The 22,179-nt window shown below is 44.6% G+C and overlaps 1 protein-coding gene across 1 annotated transcript in view; it reads left to right on the top strand.

The window, feature by feature from the left end:
* The window catches only part of ANKRD52 (ankyrin repeat domain 52), a 374,590-nt gene that overhangs the window by 96,431 nt on the left and 255,980 nt on the right, over positions 1 to 22,179 (top strand). The gene's annotated exons all lie outside the window — the stretch shown is intronic.

Below are 22,179 nucleotides of genomic sequence, written 5' to 3' on the forward strand. Positions count from 1 at the left end.
GAGAGTCTTTCTGCAAAACCATCCAGACTCGTATTCTAAGCAATCAGTGTTGACGAGTTTCACTGCCTGCTTCTTTCACTCCAGTCCATGTCAGGTGCGATGCTACAAGACTGTCAAACTTAACAGGCTGTGTGTCTGTTCCACATCGATGATTCCGGTAAGATCGTTTCATTTTCTCTCATATGTTAAAGTGAATGTCAATTATTTCTGGGGGGGGGGGTTTACAACGGATTGGCGATCTCTCTCGTCAATCAATCGAGCTTTGAGGAACAAAATGGCAGGCGGAGGAATCGTGGACTAGAATATAAGAAATTTAGGTATTTCTCTTGTTAGGTGTATCCAGTCCACTGATCATCCATTACTTGTGGGATATTCTCCTTCCCAACAGGAAGTTGCAAGAGGATCACCCACAGCAGAGCTGCTATATAGCTCCTCCCCTAACTGCCATATCCAGTCATTCTCTTGCAAGCTCTCAACAGAGCTGGAGGTAGTTAGAGGAAAGTGGTAAAATATAGTTATTTTTTTTTTTCAATCAAAAGTTTATTGTTTTTAAATGCTACCGGAGTGTACTGTTTTTATCTCAGGCAGAATTTAGAAGAAGAATCTGCCTGCGTTTTTCTATGATCTTAGCAGAAGTAACTAAGATCCACTGCCGTTCTCACATATGTCTGAGGAGTGAGGTAACTTCAGAGGGAGAATGGCGTGCAGGGTATCCTGCAATAAGGTATGTGCAGTTGAGTTTTTCTAGGGATGGAATTTGCTAGAAAATGCTGCTGATACCGGATTAATGTAAGTTAAAGCCTAAATACAGTGATTTAATAGCGACTAGTATCAGGCTTGCTATCAGAGGTATATACTCTGATTAATGTGCAATATAAAACGTTTGCTGGCATGTTTAATTGTTTTTATATATGCTTTGGTGATAAAACTTATTGGGGCCTAGTTTTTTCCACATGGCTGGCTTTATTTTTGCCTAGAAACAGTTTCCTGAGGCTTTCCACTGTTATAGTATAAAAGTTACAGTTGGTGCAGTTAAAATTAAAAACTGTGACATTCAGCTTCCCTCAGCAGTCCCCTGCATGCTATAGGACATCTCTGAAGGGCTCAAAAGGCTTCAAAAGTAGGAGCTGTGGCAGTTGTTATGACTGTTTAAAAAACATATTTTTCGTTTTGTTAATCTGTTTTTTGTATTAAGGGGTTAATCATCCATTTGCAAGTTGGTGCAATGCTCTGCTAACTTGTTACATACACTGTAAAAATTTCGTTAGTTTAACTGCCTTTTTTCACTGTTATTTCAAATTTTGGCAAAATTTGTTTCTCTTAAAGGCACAGTAACGTTTTTTTTATATTGCTTGTTAACTTGATTTAAAGTGTTTACCAAGCTTGCTAGTCTCATTGCTAGTCTGTATAAACATGTCTGACATAGAGGAAACTCCTTGTTCATTATGTTTAAAAGCCATGGTGGAACCCCATAGGAGAATGTGTACTAAATGTATTGATTTCACTTTAAACAGTAAAGAACAGCTGTTATCTTTAAAAGAATTATCACCAGAGGATTCTGACAAGGGGGAAGTTATGCCGACTAACTCTCCCCACGTGTAGGACCCTTTGACTCCCGCTCAAGGGACTCACGCTAAAATGGCGCCAAGTACATCAGACGCCCATATCGATTACTTTGCAGGACATGGCGGCAATCATGGATAATACCCTGTCAGCGGTATTAGCCAGACTGCCTGAATTCAGAGGAAAGCGCGATAGCTCTGGGGTTAGACGTAATACAGAGCGCGCAGATGTTTTAAGGCCCATGTCTGATACTGCGTCACAATCTGCAGAAGCTGAGGAAGAGCTTCAGTCTGTGGGTGACGTCTCTGACTCGGGGAAACCTGATTCAGATATGTCTACTTTTAAAGTTAAGCTTGAGAACCTCCGGGTGTTGCTTGGAGAGGTTTTAGCTGCTCTGAATGACTGTGACACAATTGCAGTGCCAGAGAAATTGTGTAGACTGGATAAATACTACGCGGTGCCAGTGTGTACTGACGTTTTTCCAATACCTAAAAGGTTTACAGAAATTATTACTAAGGAGTGGGACAGACCCGGTGTGCCGTTTTCCCCCCCTCCTATTTTTAGAAAAATGTTTCCAATAGACGCCACCACATGGGACTTATGGCAGACGGTCCTTAAGGTGGAGGGAGCAGTTTCTACTTTAGCAAAGCGTACCACTATCCCTGTCGAGGACAGTTGTGCATTTTCAGATCCAATGGATAAAAAATTACCTTAAGAAAATGTTTATTCAACAAGGTTTTATCCTGCAGCCCCTTGCATGCATTGCTCCTGTCACTGCTGCTGCGGCGTTCTGGTTTGAGTCTCTGGAAGAGGCCTTTCAGACAGCTACTCCATTGACTGAAATACTTGACAAGCTTAGAACACTTAAGCTAGCTAATTCTTTTGTTTCTGATGCCATTTTTCATTTGACTAAACTAACGGCTAGGAATTCTGGATTCGCCATCCAGGTGCGTAGGGCGCTATGGCTTAAATCTTGGTCAGCTGACGTGACTTCAAAGCCTAAATTACTTAACATTCCCTTCAAGGGGCAGACCCTATTAGGGCCTGGTTTGAAGGAAATTATTGCTGACATTACTGGAGGTAATGGTCATACCCTTCCTCAGGACAGGGCCAAATCAAGGGCCAAACAATCTAATTTTCGTGCCTTTCGAAACTTCAAGGCAGGTGCAGCATCAACTTCCTCTGCTACAAAACAAGAGGGAACTTTTGCGCAATCCAAGCCGGCCTGGAAATCTAACCAGGCCTGGAGCAAAGACAAGCAGGCCAGAAAGCCTGCTGCTGCCTCTAAGACAGCATGAAGGAACGGCCCCCTATCCGGCAACGGATCTAGTAGGGGGCAGACTTTCTCTCTTCGCCCAGGCGTGGGCAAGAGATGTTCAGGATCCCTGGGCGTTGGAGATCATATCTCAGGGATATCTTCTGGACTTCAAAGCTTCCCCCCCACAAGGGAGATTTCACCTTTCGAGATTATCTGTAAACCAGATAAAGAATGAGACATTCTTATGCTGTGTGCAAGACCTCCTAATAATGGGAGTGATCCATCCAGTTCCACAGATGGAACAAGGACAGGGATTTTATTCAAATCTGTTTGTGGTTCCCAAAAAAGAGGGAACCTTCAGACCAATTTTGGATCTAAAGATCTTAAACAAATTCCTCAGAGTTCCATCGTTCAAAATGGAAACTATTCGGACAATCCTACCTATGATCCAGGAGGGTCAGTACATGACCACAGTGGATTTGAAGGATGCTTACCTTCACATACCGATTCACAAAGATCATCATCGGTTCCTAAGGTTTGCCTTTCTAGACAGGCATTACCAGTTTGTGGCTCTTCCTTCGGGTTAGCTACAGCCCCAAGAATTTTTACAAAGGTTCTGGGGTCTCTTCTGGCGGTCCTAAGACCATGGGGCATAGCAGTGGCCCCTTATCTAGACGACATCCTGATACAGGCGGCAAACTTCCAAATTGCCAAATCTCATACGGACATAGTTTTGGCATTTCTGAGGTTGCATGGGTGGAAAGTGAACGAGGGAAAGAGTTCTCTATCACCCCTCACAAGGGTTTCCTTCCTAGGAACTCTGATAGATTCTGTAGAAATGAAAATTTACCTGACGGAGTCCAGGTTATCAAAGCTTCTAAATTCCTGCCGTGTTCTTCACTACATTCCGTGCCCTTCGGTGGCTCAGTGCATGGAAGTGATCGGCTTAATGGTAGCGGCGATGGACATAGTGCCATTTGCGCGCCTACATCTCAGACCGCTGCAATTATGCATGCTCAGTCAGTGGAATGGGGATTACACAGATTTGTCCCCTCTGCTAAATCTGGATCAAGAGACCAGAGATTCTCTTCTCTGGTGGCTATCTCGGGTCCATCTGTCCAAAGGTATGACCTTTCGCAGGCCAGATTGGACAATTGTAACAACAGATGCCAGCCTTCTAGGTTGGGGTGCAGTCTGGAATTCCCTGAAGGCTCAGGGATCGTGGACTCAGGAGGAGAAACTCCTCCCAATAAATATTCTGGAGTTAAGAGCAATATTCAATGCTCTTCTAGCTTGGCCTCAGTTAGCAACCCTGAGGTTCATCAGATTTCAGTCGGACAACATCACGACTGTGGCTTACATCAACCATCAAGGGGGGACCAGGAGCTCCCTAGCGATGTCAGAAGTCTCCAAGGTAATTCGCTGGGCAGAGACTCACTCTTGCCATCTATCAGTGATCCATATCCCAGGTGTAGAGAACTGGGAGGCGGGTTTTCTAAGTCGTCAGACTTTTCAGCCGGGGGAGTGGGAACTCCATCCGGAGGTGTTTGCTCAATTGGTTCATCGTTGGGGCACACCAGAATTGGATCTCATGGCGTCTCGCCAGAACGCCAAGCTTCCTTGTTACGGATCCAGGTCCAGGGACCCAGAAGCGACGCTGATAGATGCTCTAGCAGCACCGTGGTTCTTCAACCTGGCTTATGTGTTTCCACCATTTCCTCTGCTCCCTCGACTGATTACCAAAATCAAACTGGAGAGAGCATCGGTGAAATTGATCGCACCTGCGTGGCCACGCAGGACCTGGTATGCAGACCTGGTGGACATGTCATCCTTTCCACCTTGGCCTCTGCCTCTGAGACAAGACCTTCTACTACAAGGTCCTTTCAATCATCAAAATCTAATTTCTCTGAGACTGACTGCCTGGAGATTGAACGCTTGATTTTATCAAGGCGTGGCTTCTCCGAGTCGCCGATACCTTAATACAGGCACGAAAGCCTGTAACCAGGAAAATCTACCATAAGATATGACGCAAATATCTTCATTAGTGTGAATCCAAGAATTACTCATGGAGTAAGGTTAGGATTCCTAGGATATTGTCCTTTCTCCAAGAGGGTTTGGATAAAGGATTATCAGCTAGTTCTTTAAAGGGACAGATTTCTGCTCTGTCTATCCTTTTGCACAAGCGTCTGGCAGAGGTTCCAGACGTCCAGGCATTTTGTCAGGCTTTGGTTAGAATTAAGCCTGTGTTTAAACCTGTTGCTCCTCCATGGAGCTTAAACTTGGTTCTTAAGGTTCTTCAAGGAGTTCCGTTTGAACCCCTTCATTCCATTGATATCAAACTTTTATCTTGGAAAGTTCTGTTTTTGATGGCTATTTCCTCGGCTTGTAGAGTCTCTGAGTTATCAGCTTTACAATGTGATTCTCCTTATCTGATTTTCCATACAGATAAAGTAGTTCTGCGTACAAAACCTGGGTTTTTACCTAAGGTAGTTTCCAACAAGAATATCAATCAAGAGATTGTTGTTCCATCATTGTGTCCTAATCCTTCAAAGAAGGAACGTCTATTACATAATTTGGACGTAGTCCGTGCTTTAAAGTTTTACTTACAAGCGACTAAAGATTTTCGTCAAACATCTTCCCTGTTTGTTGTTTACTCTGGACAGAGGAGAGGTCAAAAGGCTTCGGCAACCTCTTTCTTTTTGGCTTCGAAGCGTAATACGCTTAGCCTATGAGACTGCTGGACAGCAGCCCCCTGAAAGGATTACAGCTCATTCTACGAGAGCTGTGGCTTCCACCTGGGCCTTTAAAAATGAGGCTTTTGTTGAACAGATTTGCAAAGCGGCGACTTGGTCTTCGCTTCATACCTTTTCAAAATTTTACAAATTTGATACTTTTGCTTCTTCGGAGGCTATTTTTGGGAGAAAGGTTCTCCAGGCAGTGGTCCCTTCTGTTTTAAGTACCTGCCTTGTCCCTCCCTTCATCCGTGTACTTTAGCTTTGGTATTGGTATCCCACAAGTAATGGATGATCCGTGGACTGGATACACCTAACAAGAGAAAACATAATTTATGCTTACCTGATAAATTTATTTCTCTTGTGGTGTATCCAGTCCATGGCCCGCCCTGTCCTTTTAAGGCAGGTCTAAATTTTAAACTACAGTCACCACTGCACCCTATGGTTTCTCCTTTCTCAGCTAGTTTCAGTCGAATGACTGGATATGGCAGTTAGGGGAGGAGCTATATAGCAGCTCTGCTGTGGGTGATCCTCTTGCAACTTCCTGTTGGGAAGGAGAATATCCCACAAGTAATGGATGATCCGTGGACTGGATACACCACAAGAGAAATAAATTTATCAGGTAAGCATAAATTATGTTTTTTCTGCATTTACAATCTCGAACCAAATAAACGATGAATTAAAGTACCAATGATTTTGAGAGATAAATAATATGGCGATTAGCAGAAAGGGTGAGTTTACATTCACTTTAACGTTAGAAGACAGGGTCACAGTGTGACTCCTTTATCTGTATGAAATCAAGGGTTAATATCTCCGGAAGGCGATTATCGAACAGGGGGGATTTATACATGATTTGCTTTATTATGTTTTATGCTGCGACATGTGTGAGATGAGGCTCTGGCAGATGTGTTAACGTTCAGGTTTACTTTCGTTTTGGATAATTGTGCAGCCTGTCAGTTTGGTGTGCTTTCTTCCTGCAGCAGGGGCGGTCCTGAATGGTACTCAATGTGACCAGGTGTGGCCTCATTAACTTCTTTTTTTCCTGACCGTGTGGTTTACAGGAGACAAATCAGTTTCTCTGTGGGGCCTGGGTCATAGGAGGTGGTGAGTGCCCCTGGTCATTGGAAGTAGTATAAAGGTGCCTTTTTAATTTTTCTATAGTCTATCGTTCAAGTGCATGCTTTAGAGGGTACTCCCTCTTTAACTAAATCCAATACCTGTTTTTACTGTGAGGAGGCTATGGTATACCCGTCTGCTAAATTATGTTCAACATGCCTTGATAGAGTAGCGACATCTAAAAAGAACAAGATGTTTAGTACCACTGAGCTGCCCACCTCTGAGGGGTCTCTGTCCTGCGAGGTGCGTTCCCTGCGATAATAATCTATTACACATGCAGCTCCCCATTGCACTACTAATCCTCCTTTGGGAGGGGCCCTGTTACCGCCAGACTTGAGCAGTTGCAAACGGCAGTGTCTGCAGCCTTTAGTGCTTTACCTCGCCCCCTGCTAAGCGCAAGCGAAAGGTTAAATACTGCTATCCTTCCCAGGGGTCATCTACTAATTTATTGGATTTATCTGATACTAGATTATCCCCTATTGAAGACACCTCTGATTCTTCAGAGAAGACTCTTTCTGGGTCGGAATCAGCTGCCTCTAGGCCTCCGCCTGCGGAGGAACCAGACTTTAGATTTAGGATAAAGCATTTACCGTTTCTGTTAAAGGAAGTGTTGGCTACGTTAGAGGTTCTGGAACTTAAGTTACCTGAGGAACCTTCTATTCCTAATCTTAATAAGGTTTATGAGGACAGGGTGATACCACAAACTTTCTTGGTTCCCGTAAAGATGGCAAATTTCATTAAGAATGAATGGGAAAGACTTGGATCCTCTTTTTCTTCTTAAACGGGAAGAGTCCACAGCTGCATTCATAACTTTTGGGAATTCAGAACCTGGCCACCAGGAGGAGGCAAAGACACCCCAGCCAAAGGCTTCAAATATCTCCCCCCACTTTCCTCTTCCCCCAGTCATTCTTTGCCTTTCGTCACAGCAGGTTGTCAGAAGTTTGAAGATAGTCTCTTATGGAGGGTAGTACTCTTCGAAATGGGACTGGAGTTTTAAGTAATCCTGTCAACCTCTCAGTGAGAGCATGGATGAAGATTAGAGTGTGGAGATGCAGGGAGAGTCTTTCTTCGAAACCATCCCGAATCATATTAACAGCTCCTTGGCAATCAGCGTTGACGAGTTTCGCTGCCTGCTTTTATTCACTCAAGTCCATGTCAGAAGTGAGGCTGCTATCTGTCACACTTGAAGGACCGTGTTCCTGTTCCACAGCGTAGATACCGGTAAGATTGTTTCATTTTATTTCATTCTTGTATTGTATTGGGTATTTGTAAAGCGCGGCTAATCACCCGTAAGGGTCTCTAGGCGCTGCTCATTTTATCAACCTCGGAAGGCTGAGTGGACCTCGCCGGGGATCAAACCTGCAACCCTTGCGTTGCTACAGAGCTCAGCCACAGTGCATTAGAATGCTGAGCTATCTGTCCGACATTTTGTGAATGTAATGTTAACGAGAGAAGGTAGGGTCCCAGTGGGAATCCTTTTATCTTAAAATAGGTATCATGGGTTAATATAACCTGAGGGGTGTTATTGAACAGGGGGGACTTTAATCATGTTATGTGGTTCTATCTGGTAATGTGTAGTAATACTTAGGCTCATGGCTTTTCGGAACATAACGGCCTTATCAATTGGCACGATTTCTTGAGATTTGCACGCTTTTTTGTGACTTGCACGATGCATCTCGTGACCGGGTGTGGTTACATTTTTTTTCCACTTCCGTATGCTGACTGTGTGGCGGCAGAGAGAGTCTGCTCGTGGGTTGTCTGGTTCACAGGAGGTGGTGAGTGCCCAGCCACTGGGGGTGTAAAAAGGGTGCCGGTTAGGGTTTGTCATTTTTGTAATCCCAAGATTATGGAGGATTCTGATTTCTTAGACACAAATGTCTCTGATACAGAGAATGCGTCTTGTGATGAATATGAAATGGCCCGGGTTATCCATGCCCATCAGTTATGTTCCGATTGCCATTCTAGAGTACTCTCTCTTCTCCTGAATCGGGGTCCTTAGAGTGCGTTGAGCCATCCGCCCCAGAGGATCCCATGTCCTGTAAGACGCGTGCCCCAGAACCTTCTTTTACTATGCAAGCAGGTGTCCCTATGGCCTTTACTCCTCCTGAAGGAAGCTTGTTTCCTCCAGAGGTTACGGCACGGTTCCGCATGGCTATATCTATGGCGCTGGCTCATTAATATCCCAAGTCAAATATATTTAAGATACTGTCCATGTTCTGTCAACCAGGGCCTGTTGGGCGTAGTATCATCTGATTCAGTTTGGCCTCATGGGGAAGCACTGACCCCTGAGGCTTCAGGGGCCCCAACCTGGGGATGGGGTTGTTTATCGATCCAGCAAGGGATAATTTTGCCATCCATTATAGGCTGGCACGTCTTCATGTCTTACTAAGGCATGTTATGGCGGTGCTAGAGGATTCCAGTCCTAGTGGGCCGAGGGATCCGAGGCCTTAGATGCTGGATTAGATGTTTGGGGATGAAGCTAATCTTCTTGACGTCTCCGTTTTTTCTTTCCACTGTTTCATTTCCAGTTCTAAGCTTGGGTGAATGGGGCCTCTGAACGGCTGGTCCTGTTGGCATGTCCATTCACCTTGGGCGTTCACCCGCGGGTGCTGCCTTACTTTTATTTTGATCCGGATAGGATGTGTTTGATTAGTTTTTAATAAGCTCACGTCTGATATATTTTCCGTTTTGTGAACGATCTTGTGATACTTGCGATTTTGTGGTCGCGTGGGCACTTCCTTGGAAGTTGCGCACTTTTAATGAAAACAAAATTGTTTCTAGTTCATATTATCGAACCTTCAGGTCGATTTTTTTTCTTGTACCTTAGACAGTTCTGGAGTGTCCTATCGGGCAGGTACTGGTAGGGGACCTTCTGCTGCTCCTTGGGTTCATGTCATCCTTATGGTGTTGATTATCCTATCGGATTCTGATTGTCACTTTGGCCTATTGATATGGACTCCGGGCTTGGATCCTACTACGAAGTATGGGGCCTAGTGCGTAGATCCAGCACTTCTAGAAGGAAGGTTGTAAGCTCCGACCTAAGTTGGCCTTTTCTGGCTATTTTCTTAGGATGCGTGTCCAACTTTTTCAGACTTCATTGTGGTTCCTAAAGGTGCTGGAGACTTGGAACTGTCGTTTTTCTATGGTTTTGGAGTTTGGAGATGTGAATGTCCTCCCGTGGTCTAGTATTCCAGGTGATGGGCAATTTGCGCCTTCACTTGCGGTGTCTTCCAGATGTTGACTCTTGTAGCCTAGTCACATTACTTTTGCGGTGGCGGAGTCTCTTTCCTTCCTGTCTTGGGTTGGGTCATCTGTTCTGGAAGTGCGGGCATGTCCTTCTTCCTTTGCTCAGCGTTTCATTTGCTCTAGTACGAGAAGTGCAGGGGTCACCCTGCATTTTCTGCCAGGAGCTGTGAGGCTCTCAGCGTTAATCCTGTTACAGGGATTTTGGGATACCGATCCTGCAAGGATCTCTGTAGACTATCGTCTTCTCAATATAAGAACTACCCTTTTGTCATTCCATGATCTTTATACACTCGGGTGCTATCCTCTGACCTTATTGCAGATCTAGCCTTCGGGCTTGAGGGTTGGAGGTCCGAGGTCAGTTACAGACTTTTGCCTTTCTGGGGTCAGGAAAATTACCATTTATTTTCACCAGCGTGTGGATCAGGTGGTTAAGCCTGTCTACAAAGGATTACCTTGCGATCCAGGGGTACTGGTTGCCAATTTCTTAAACTGGTCAGGAGTTTTTTCAGACTCTTGGGTTTGAGGCTGTTGCCAGGTACATTTAAGTCTAAGGACTTTAGAGGGGGGAAGGCTCTGTCTTGGGTATGCTCCTAACCATAGGAGGCATCTTATGGGTTACTCAGGAGGTTAGCTCTTTCGATCTGTTCCATTTTCGAGGACTCTGGCTTAGGACCATGTCTCTTGCCTGGAATGGGCATGGACGGTTCTCCTTCTACTTAGTGTTTGGTTCTCCCGCGTGTACTTTTTGAATGGGGCTTGGTTTCTGTCTCTCATGGGAAACTCATATCTGCCTGAGGCTTACGTTTGAGGTCTCTCTGACGGTGCCCTACTGGTCTGCTGGGACATCTGAGGCTTCCTTGTGGACTCCAGTTGTCGTATCAACTGGTCTGGCGATATTGTCCGAAGGGTCTCGCCTCTATTGGTAGGGTGGTTACCGTTGCATTAGTCCCTGTTCTTCTCACCTAGGGTGGGAGATGGGTTCTTGTGTGTTCTCCTTGATTTGGAGATACCTCAGTATCTGTGATGGCCCGTGGGTCCTTTGTGTTTCCTGCCTAGTAGGGTTTTTTTCCCCTTCCTTGCGTTCTCGGAAAGGGAGATGTGGAGTAGTGGTTAGCTCCACCGTTCCTGAAGCAGGAGGTTGTGGGTTTGAACAGAGGAAAGGCTCCTGCTATAAGCTGGATTCTGTTATTGGGATACTGAGGGTCAGAGTACTTCTTTCCTTGGGGAGTGTTCCTTCTTATGGAAGGCAGCAGTGTAGGGGTTCTCGGACCCGAGCACAAAGTTCTGTCATGGCTCATGGTAGCATGCCAATTTTAGTAGCGGTCAGAGTTCTGCTCAGGGGTTTTGCTTCCTTGTAGCTCCATCCTTTTTCTTCCCAAGGTCTGGGACTCTTGTCTTCGGTCTTAATTAGCCTTTGGGCTAGGACCGTTACCCTGGAGGGAAGGTTGGGGATCGGTCTGCTCTATGCAGTGTTGATCGTTTACTATTGAGTCTGTCCTCTCCTTCGGTGGAAGTACTATTGGTGCCCATCTCTCTAATGGTGGCGTCTGCTGCTGGGATGGGTCGCTCCTTGGTCGGGAGCTGTCGTCGAGATTTTTCGGCGCTTCTCGGTGGGTTGGTCATCGTGAGGAGTTGTTTGCAGGTGGCTTTGTGTTCTGTTGAAGAGCTCTTTTTAGCTGCTAGAACAGTTATCCTGTCTCTGCTTTTTCGACTTGACTATGATGCAATAGAGAACTGGGGGTTTTATGGAGCTCCATATGTGGTATGGTGCCGCGTCAGGAATATGAGGATGGCCCTCTGGTCATCTTAGTGACATTTTTTGCTGAGTATGGACTTATCTTTTTGGTCCTTGTCCTTCTAGGGAGTTTGTCTCCCTGGGCAGTGGTACTGTGGCAACCTTGGGTTGCTCTAAGTTTGATTTGAGCCCGTGTTGGATGGTCTTTTGGATCTCTTATGGGGTCCTCTATTCTCCCTCTTGGAGGTAGATAGAGGTTTTTCGCCTTTAGGTCAGTTCTTTTCGTGGGAGTCGAGAGCCACAGGGCTGGCTTCTCGGAGGCTCTTGTGCTCAGCAGACTCTGGGTCTGAGTAGTCTCTAGCATGGCTTTGCAGATTGTGTAACTGATGTGCAGAGACCTGGGCTTCCGGTTTTCCCATGTCGTCTATAGTTTTTATAGGGTGTTGAGTAATATCAGGCTGTGGTGCCTTTCGAAGGGGGCGCCTTATTTGTACCCACCCTTTGTTTGCATTCAGTGTCCTCTAGCTTGGGTATTGTTTTCCCAAAAGTAAAGAATGCAGCTGTGGACTCTTCCCGTTTAAGAAGAAAAACGTGAATCATGCTTACCTGATCATTTTCTTTTGTTCTGACGGGAAGAGTCCACAGCTCCCGCCTTTGTTTTATCAGTGAGGCAGAAGTATATTTTTGTTCTTCTGGCACCTTTTTTCACCCTGATATTTCTCCTACTGTTCCTTGTTCCCTTGGCAGAATGACTGGGGGTTGAGGGAAGTGGGGGAGTTATTTGAAGCCTTTGGCTGGGGTGTCTCTGCCTCCTCCTGGTGGCCAGGTTCTGAATTCCCAAAAGTAATGAATGCAGCTGTGGACTCCCGTCAGAAGAAAAGAAAATTATCAGGTAAGCATAATTTTTGTTTTTCCCCTCCTTCTTCCTTTAAGAAATTGTTTCTGACTCCCAATTAGAGTTATGGGGATCTGTCCCTAAGATGGAGCCATCTGCACGCTTGCTAAGGGCACCACTATCCTGCTTGAGGATAGTTAGTCTTTAAGGAGCCCATGGATAAGAAGCTGGAAACTCTGTTAAGAAAGATATTTCAGCACACAGGATTTTTGTTTCAGCCGGCAGCAGCGTTTGCTGCGGTGGCTGGATCTGCTACCTATTGGTGTGACTCACTGTCGGAGATGATCGAGGTGGAAACTCCCCTCAATGAGATCCAGGAAAGAATTAAGGCCTTTAGGGTTATGCAGATTATCCGCTTGAATGCTAAGACATCAGGATTTTCTCTTCTAGCCCGTAGGGCTCTATGGTTGAAGTCTTAGTCAGCTGACATGACGTCCAAATCTAGATTGCTTTCCCTTCCATTTAAGGGGAAGGTTCTTTTTGGTCCAGGACTGGTCACTGGGGGCAAGGGTGCCTTTTCTACTGCAGGATAAGAAAAATAAAGCTAAAAGGACAGGGTCCTAATTTTCGTTCCTTTCGTTCGGATAAGTCCCAACTTCGGCAGCCCTCGGTGAAGCCTTATCAGTCCAAGGGAACTTGGAAATGGCTCAATCTTGAAACACAAAGAGACAAAATTAGCATGGAGGGGTGGCCCCCGATCCGTTGCTGGATTGTGTGGGGGCAGACTATCTCTCTTTGTGGGGGCTTTGCTGGGAGACGTACAAGACCCTTGGGTTCTGAAGGTCGTTGCCCAGGGTTACAGGATAGGTTTCAAATCTCATCAGATTCCTCTTATCAAATCTGTCTTCAAGACCAGAAAAACAAGACGCCTTTCTAGGGTGCATGAGGGATCTCTCCTCCCTAGGAGTCGTACTTATAGCAGAAAGAGGTCTGGGATACTACTCAAACCTTTTTGTGGTCCCAAAGAAGGAGGGTACGTTTTGCCCGATCCTGGACCTAAAGTGTTTAAACAAGTTTCTGTCGGTACCATTGTTCAAGATGGAAACGATAAGGTCTATTCTGCCCTTAGTTCAGGAAGGACAGTTCATGACCACGATAGACTTGAAGGATGCTTACATTCATGTTCCAATACACAAAGATCACTTCAAGTTCTTAAGATTCGCTTTTCTGGATCAGCACTTCCAGTTTGTAGCTCTTCTCTTTGTTCTGGCTACTGCTCCAAGAGTCTTTACTGCGGCGAGATCCAGAAGCATTGCAGTAGCGTCTTATTTGGACGACATTCTGGTCCAAGCTCCATCCTGTATACAGGCTGGCAGAGAACCATTCAAGAGCTGTTCTTCTTCAATCTCATGGATGGAAGATAAACTTAGGAAAGAGTTCTCTGGTTCCCAGTACCAGAGTGGAATTCCTAGGCACGGTAAAAGATTCCATATCCATGAAGACATTTCTTACAGACCAGACACGTTGCAAGATTACTTCGTTGTCTTGTCCTCCAGACCTCCTTAAGGCTATCTGTGTCCCGGTGTATGGCGGTGATTGGGCTCATGGTGTCCAGCATAGATATCCCATTTGCCAGGTTCCGTCTCAGACCTCTACAGCTTTGCATGCTGAGGGAATGGAACGGCGATCACTCGGATCTATCACAAAAGATTTCTCTGGACAGCCGATCGAGAGAATCACTCTCTTGGTGGCTCTGTCCAGATCGCCTGTCCCAAGGGACATCCTTCTTGAGACCATCCTGGGAGATTGTGACTACGGATGCAAGTCTATCAGGATGGAGAGCCAATTGGGGTGCCAGGAAGGCACAGGGCCGACGGACTCAGGAGGAATCTCTTCTCCTGATCAACATTCTGGAACTTTAAACGATCTTCAACGCTCTAAGGGCTTGGCCTCTTCTGGGTTAGTCCCAGTTTAACAGATTCCAATAGGACAACATTACCTCAGTGGCTTACATCAACCATCAGGAGGGAACGAGAAGCTCCCTAGCCATGAGGGAAGTATCTCGGATTCTGGACTAGGCGGAGGCCCAGGGATCCTCAAGCAGAGCTGATAGATGCTTTAGCAGTGCCTTGGGGGTTCAACCTAGTTAACATTTTTTCTCCGTTGCCACTTCTACCTCGGGTAGTGGCCCGCATCAAGCAGGAGCAAGACTATTCTAATTGCTCCGTTGTGGCCACGCAGGATGTGGTTTGCGGACCTGGTGGGGATGTCATCTCCTCCATGGAGGTTACCCTGCCGCAGGGATTTGCTGGAGCAGAGTCCTTTTGTTCACCAAAATCTAGATTCTCTGAGGTTTACTGCGTGGAGATTGAACGCTTAGTCCTAGCCACAAGAGGTTTTTCTGAAAGAGTGATCAATACTCTTTTTCAGGCCAGAAAGCCGGTCACCCGTCGCATCTACCATAAGGTGTGGAGAACCTACTTATTCTGGTGTGAAGAACGTGGATTCCCCTGGCATAAGGTTAGGGTATCCAGGATTCTGTCCTTTCTTCAAGATGGGTTGGAGAAGGGACTTGCTGCTAGTTCCTTTTAAAGGGACAGATTTAAGTTCTATCTGTGTTATTACATAAGAGGCTCGCTGAGCTTCCTGATAATTCAGTCTTTTGTTCAGGCTCTGTCTAGCATCAGGCCTGTATTTAGACATTCATCTCCGCCGTGGAGTTTAAATTTGATGCTTAAGGTTTTGCAGAGGACTCTGTTTGAGCCCATGCATTCGGTTGACATTAAGTTACTGTCTTGGAAGGTTCTTTTTCTACTGGCTATTGCTTCGGCATGCAGAGTCTCTGAGATGGCGGCCTTGCAATGTGATCCTCCTTATCTAGTTTTTCATGCTTACAAGGCTGTTCTTCGCACTAGGTTGGGTTTTCTCCCTAAGGTTCAGTCTGATCGTAACATCAATCAAGAGATTGTGGTTCCTTCCTTGTGTCCTAATCCTTCTTTGAAGGAACGATTACTTCATAATTTGGATGTGGTTCGTGCTTTGAAATTCTATCTTCAGGCTACAAAGGATTTTTGACAGACTTCGGCATTGTTTGTTTTCTATTCTGGGAAGCACAGAGGGCAGAAGTCTTCTTCCACTTGCCTATCTTTTTGGTTGAGGAGCATCATCCGCTTAGCGTATGAAACCGCGTGACATAAGCCTCCTCGTAGGATTACGACTCTTTTAACTAGAGCTGTGGCTTCTTCTTGGGCCATCAAGAATGAGGCCTCTATGGAGCACATTTGTAGGGCGGCTACCTGGTCCTCCTTACATACTTTTTCAAAGTTTTACAAATTTGACGTTTTTGCTTCAGCTGAAGCTGCTTTTGGGAGAAAGGTTTTGCAGGCTGTGGTGCCCTCAGAATAGGGTCTGCCTCTCTTTTACCCTCCCATTTTCATTTAGTGTCCTCTAGAGCTTGGGTATATGTTTCCCACAAGTAAGGAATGAAGCCGTGGACTCTCCTCATATTAAGATGGAAAACCTAAATTATGCTTACCAGATAATTTCCTTTACATCTGTATGCGAGTCCACGGCCCCTGCCCATTTTCTCCGTTGGGCGGATCAACATTCTTTTGTTATTCTTCTGGCACCTTTTATACTCTGATATTTCTCCTACTGTTCCTTGTTCCCTCGGCAGAATGACTGGGGGATGAGGGGAGTGGGGGAGATATTTAAGCCTTTGGCTGGGGTGTCTTTGCCTCCTCCTGGTTGCCAGGTTCTGTATTCCCACAATTAAGGAATGAAGCTGTGGACTCATACATACATCCTCAAACAGATAGAAAGGAAATTTATCTGGTAAGCATAATTTCTCCAACATTGGTGTGTCCGGTCCACGGCGTCATCCTTACTTGTGGGATATTCTCTTCCCCAACAGGAAATGGCAAAGAGTCCCAGCAAAGCTGGTCACATGATCCCTCCTAGGCTCCGCCCACCCCAGTCATTCTCTTTGCCGTTGCACAGGCAACATCTCCACGGAGATGGTTAAGAGTTTTTTGGTGTTTAAATGTAGTTTTATTCTTCTATCAAGTGTTTGTTATTTTAAAATAGTGCTGGTATGTACTATTTACTCTGAAACAGAAAAGAGATGAAGATTTCTGTTTGTAAGAGGAAGATGATTTTTAGCAGACAGTAACTAAAATCGATTGCTGTTTCCACACAGGACTGTTGAGATGAAGTAACTTCAGTTGGGGGAAACAGTTAGCAGTCTTTTCTGCTTAAGGTATGACTAGCCATATTTCTAACAAGACCATGTAATGCTGGAAGGCTGTCATTTCCCCTCATGGGGACCGGTAAGCCATTTTCTTAGTTAAACATAAAAGAATAAAGGGCTTCAAAAAGGGCTTAAAAACTTGTAGACATTTTTCTGGGCTAAAACAATTGCTTTACTAGGCATATTATGCAGATTCTAACTAATTATTGGTATTATAATCTTGGGGAACGTTTAGAAAAACGGCAGGCACTGTGTTGGACACCTTTTTCAGATGGGGGCCTTTCTAGTTATAGACAGAGCCTCATTCTGGGACTGTATAGGGGTTAAATGTAAAAACGGCTCAGGTTCCGTTAATTTAAGGGTTAAAGCTCTGAAATTTGGTGTGCAATACTTTTAATGCTTTAAGACACTGTGGTGAAATTTTGGTGAATTTTGAACAATTCCTTCATACTTTTTCACATATTCAGCAATAAAGTGTTTTCAGTTTGAAATTTAAAGTGACAGTAACGGTTTTATTTTAAAACGTTTTTTGTGCTTTGTTGACAAGTTTAAGCCTGTTTAACATGTCTGTACCATCAGATAAGCTATGTTCTATATGTATGAAAGCCAATGTGTCTCCCCATTTAAATTTATGTGATAATTGTGCCATAGTGTCCAAACAAAGTAAGGACAGTAATGCAACAGATAATGATATTGCCCAAGATGATTCCTCAAATGAGGGGAGTAAACATGATACTACATCATCCCCTACTGTGTCTACACCAGTTATGCCCACACAGGAGGCCCCTAGTACATCTAGTGCGCCAATACTTATTACCATGCAACAATTAACGGCTGTAATGTTTTATCCAAAATGCCTACTTATCAGAGAAAGCGCGATTGCTCTGTTTTAAACACTGAAGAGCAAGAGGACGCTGATGATAACTGTTCTGACATACCCTCACACCAATCTCAAGGGGCCATGAGGGAGGTTTTGTCTGATGGAGAAATTTCAGATTCAGGAAAAATTTCTCATCAAGCTGAACCTGATGTTGTGACATTTAAATTTAAATTAGAACATCTCCGCGCACTGCTTAAGGAGGTGTTATCTACTCTGGATGATTGTGACAATTTGGTCATTCCAGAGAAATTATGTAAGATGGACAAGTTCCTAGAGGTTCCGGTGCCCCCCGACGCTTTTCCTATACCCAAGCGGGTGGCGGACATAGTAAATAAAGAGTGGGAAAGGCCCGGCATACCTTTTGTTCCCCCCCCTATATTTAAGAAATTATTTCCTATAGTCGACCCCAGAAAGGACTTATGGCAGACAGTCCCCAAGGTCGAGGGGGCGGTTTCTACTCTAAACAAACGCACTACTATTCCTATCGAAGATAGTTGTGCTTTCAAAGATCCTATGGATAAGAAATTAGAGAGTTTGCTTAAAAAGATTTTTGTACAGCAAGGTTACCTTCTACAACCAATTTCATGCATTGTTCCTGTCACTACGGCAGCGTGTTTCTGGTTCGAGGAACTAGAAAAATCGCTCAGTAAAGAATCTTCGTATGAGGAGGTTATGGACAGAGTTCAAGCACTTAAATTGGCTAACTCTCTTGTTTTAGATGCCGCTTTGCAATTAGCTAGATTAGCGGCGAAAAATTCAGGGTTTGCTGTCGTGGCACGCAGAGTGCTTTGGCTAAAGTCTTGGTCAGCGGATGTGTCTTCCAAGACAAAATTGCTTAACATTCCTTTCAAAGGTTAAACATTATTTGGACCTGATTTGAAAGAGATTATTTCAGACATCACTGGGGGAAAGGGCCACGCCCTCCCACAGGATAGGTCTTTTAAGGCTAATAATAAGCCTAATTTCTCCAACATAGGTGTGTCCGGTCCACGGCGTCATCCTTACTTGTGGGATATTCTCTTCCCCAACAGGAAATGGCAAAGAGCCCAGCAAAGCTGGTCACATGATCCCTCCTAGGCTCCGCCTTCCCCAGTCATTCTCTTTGCCGTTGTACAGGCAACATCTCCACGGAGATGGCTTAGAGTTTTTTGGTGTTTAAATGTAGTTTTTATTCTTCAATCAAGAGTTTGTTATTTTAAAATAGTGCTGGTATGTACTATTTACTCTGAAACAGGAAAGAGATGAAGATTTCTGTTTGTAAGAGGAAAATGATTTTAGCAACCGTTACTAAAATCGATGGCTGTTTCCACACAGGACTGTTGAGAGGAATTAACTTCAGTTGGGGGAAACAGTGAGCAGACTTTTGCTGCTTGAGGTATGACACATTTCTAACAAGACTCGGTAATGCTGGAAGCTGTCATTTTCCCTATGGGAACCGGTAAGCCATTTTCTTAAGTTTAAGTAAAAGAATAAAGGGCTTCATTAGGGCTTACAAAACTGGTAGACATTTTTCTGGGCTAAAACGATTACTTTACTAAGTATATTTGGCAGATTATTACTTTTAATAGTTGTTAAATCTTGGGGATTGTTTTAATAAAAACGGCAGGCACTGTATTGGACACCTTTTTCACTGGGGGCCTTTTCTAGTCATAGACAGAGCCTCATTTTCGCGCCTCTAATGCGCAGTTGTTTTTGGAAAGCATGGCATGCAGATGCATGTGTGAGGAGCTAAGAACCACTGAAAAAGCTTATAGAAGGCATCATTTGGTATCGTATTCCCCTCTGGGCTTGGTTGGGTCTCAGCAAAGCAGATACCTGGGACTGTATAGGGGTTAAATGTAAAAACGGCTCCGGTTCCGTTATTTTAAGGGTTAAAGCTTTCAAATTTGGTGTGCAATACTTTTAAGGCTTTAAGTTACTGTGGTGAAATTTTGGTGAAATTTGAACAATTCCTTCATACTTTTTCACATATTCAGTAATAAAGTGTGTTCAGTTTGAAATTTAAAGGGACAGTAACGGTTTTATTGTAAAACGTTTTTTGTGCTTTGTTGACAAGTTTAAGCCTGTTTAACATGTCTGAACCATCAGATAACGATGTTCTATATGTATGAAAGCCAATGTGTCTCCCCATTTAAATATATGTGATATATTTGTGTCATAATGTCCAAACAAAGTAGGGATAATAATGCCATAGATATGATATTGCCCAAGATGATTCCTCTAATGAGGGGAGTAAGCATGGTACTGCATCATCCCCTTCTGTGTCTACACCAGTTTTGCCCACACAAGAGGCCCCTAGTACATCTAGTGCGCCAATACTTATTAACATACAACAATTAATGGCTGTAATGGATAATTCTATTGCATGCATTTTTTCCAAAATGCCTACTTATCAGAGAAAGCGTGATTGCTCTGTTTTAAACACTGAAGAGCAAGAGGACGCTGATGATATCTGTTCTGACATACCCTCACACCTATCTGAAGGGGCCAGGAGGGAGGTTTTGTCTGAGGGAGAAATTTCAGATTCAGGGAAAATTTCTCAACAAGCAGAACCTGATATTGTAACTTTTAAATTTAAATTTCAACATCTCCACGCACTACTTAAGGAGGTATTATCTACTCTGGATGATTGTGACAATTTGGTCATTCCAGAGAAATTAGGTAAGATGGATGCCCCCCGATGTTTTTCCTATACCCAAGCGGGTGGCGGACATAGTAAATAAGGAGTGGGAAAGGCCCGGCATACCTTTTGTCCTCCCCCTATATTTAAGAAATTAGTTCCTATAGTCGACCCCAGAAAGGACTTATAGCATACAGTCCCCAAGGTCGAGGGGGCGGTTTCTACTCTAAACAAACGCACTTCTATTCCTATAGAAGATAGTTGTGCTTTCAAGATCCTATGGATTAAAGGTTAGAGGGTTTGCTTAAAAAGATGTTTGTTCAGCAAGGTTACCTTCTACAACCAATTTCATGCATTGTTCCTGTCACTACAGCTGCGTGTTTCTGGTTCGAAGAACTAGAAAAGTCGCTCAATAAAGAATCTTCGTACGAGGAGGTTTTGGACAGAGTTCAAGCTCTTAAATTGGCTAACTCTTTTTTATTTTAGATGCCGCTTTGCAATTAGCTAGATTAGCGGCGAATAATTCAGGGTTTGCTATCGTGGCGCGCAGAGCGCTTTTGCTTAACATCCCTTTCAAGGGTAAAACACTGTTTGGCCCTGACTTGAAAGAGATTATTTCAGACATCACTGGGGGAAAGGGCCACGCCCTTCCTCTGGATAGGTCTTTTAAGGCTAAAAAGAAGCCAAATTTTCGTCCCTTTCGCAGAAACGGACCAGCCTCAAATTCTACACCCTCTAAGCAAGAGGGTAATACTTCTCAAACCAAGCCAGCCTGGAGGCCGATGCAAGGCTGGAACAAGGGTAAGCAGGCCAAGTCACCTGCCACTGCTACCAAAACAGCATGAAGTGTTGGCCCCCGATCTGGGAAGGATCTGGTGGGGGGCAGACTTTCTCTCTTTGCTCAGGCTGGGGCAAGAGATGTTCAGGATTCTTGGGCGCTAGAAATAGTTTCTCAAGGTTATCTCCTGGAATTCAGGGAACTACCCCCAAGGGGAAGGTTCCACGGGTCTCAATTATCTTCGAACAGACATTCTTACACTGTGTAGAAGACCTGTTAAGCATGGGAGTGATTCATCCTGTTCCATTAGGAGAACTAGGGATGGGTTTTTACTCCAACCTGTTCATAATTCCCAAAAAAGAGGGAACATTCAGACCTATTTTAGATCTCAAGATTCTAAACAAGTTTCTAAGGGTTTCATCATTCAAAATGGAAACCATTCGAACGATCCTTCCTACCATCCAGGAAGGCCAATTCATGACCACGGTGGACTTAAAGGATGCGTACCTACGTATTCCTATCCACAAGGAACATTTTTGGTTCCTAAGGTTCGCCTTTCTGGACAAGCATTACCTGTGGCACTTCCATTCGGATTAGCCACTGCTCCAAGGATTTTCACAAGGGTACTAGGGTCCCTTCTAGCGGTGCTAAGACCAAGGGGCATTGCAGTAGTACCTTACTTGGACGACATCCTGATTCAAGTGTCGTCTCTGTCAAAAGCAAGGGCTCATACGGACATTGTCCTAGCCTTTCTCAGATCTCACAGGTGGAAAGTGAACATAGAAAAAAGTTCTCTGTCCCCGTCAACAAGAGTTCCCTTCTTGGGAACAATAATAGTTTCCTTAGAAATGAAGGTTTTTCTGACAGAGGCCAGAAAATCAAAACTTCTAAGCTCTTGTCAGGTACTTCATTCTGTTCTTCTTCCTTCCATAGCGCAGTCCATGGAAGTAATAGGTTTGATGGTTGCGGCAATGGACATAGTTCCTTTTGCACGAATTCATCTAAGACCATTGCACCTGTGCATGCTCAGACAGTGGAATGGGGATTATACAGACTTGTCTCCGACGATACAAGTAGATCAAATAACCAGAGATTCACTCCGTTGGTGGCTGACCCTGGACAACCTGTCACAGGGAATGAGCTTCCGCAGACCAGAGTAGGTCATTG

The sequence above is a fragment of the Bombina bombina genome, chromosome 3 (assembly GCF_027579735.1).
Source record: "Bombina bombina isolate aBomBom1 chromosome 3, aBomBom1.pri, whole genome shotgun sequence".
NCBI lineage: Eukaryota > Metazoa > Chordata > Amphibia > Anura > Bombinatoridae > Bombina > Bombina bombina.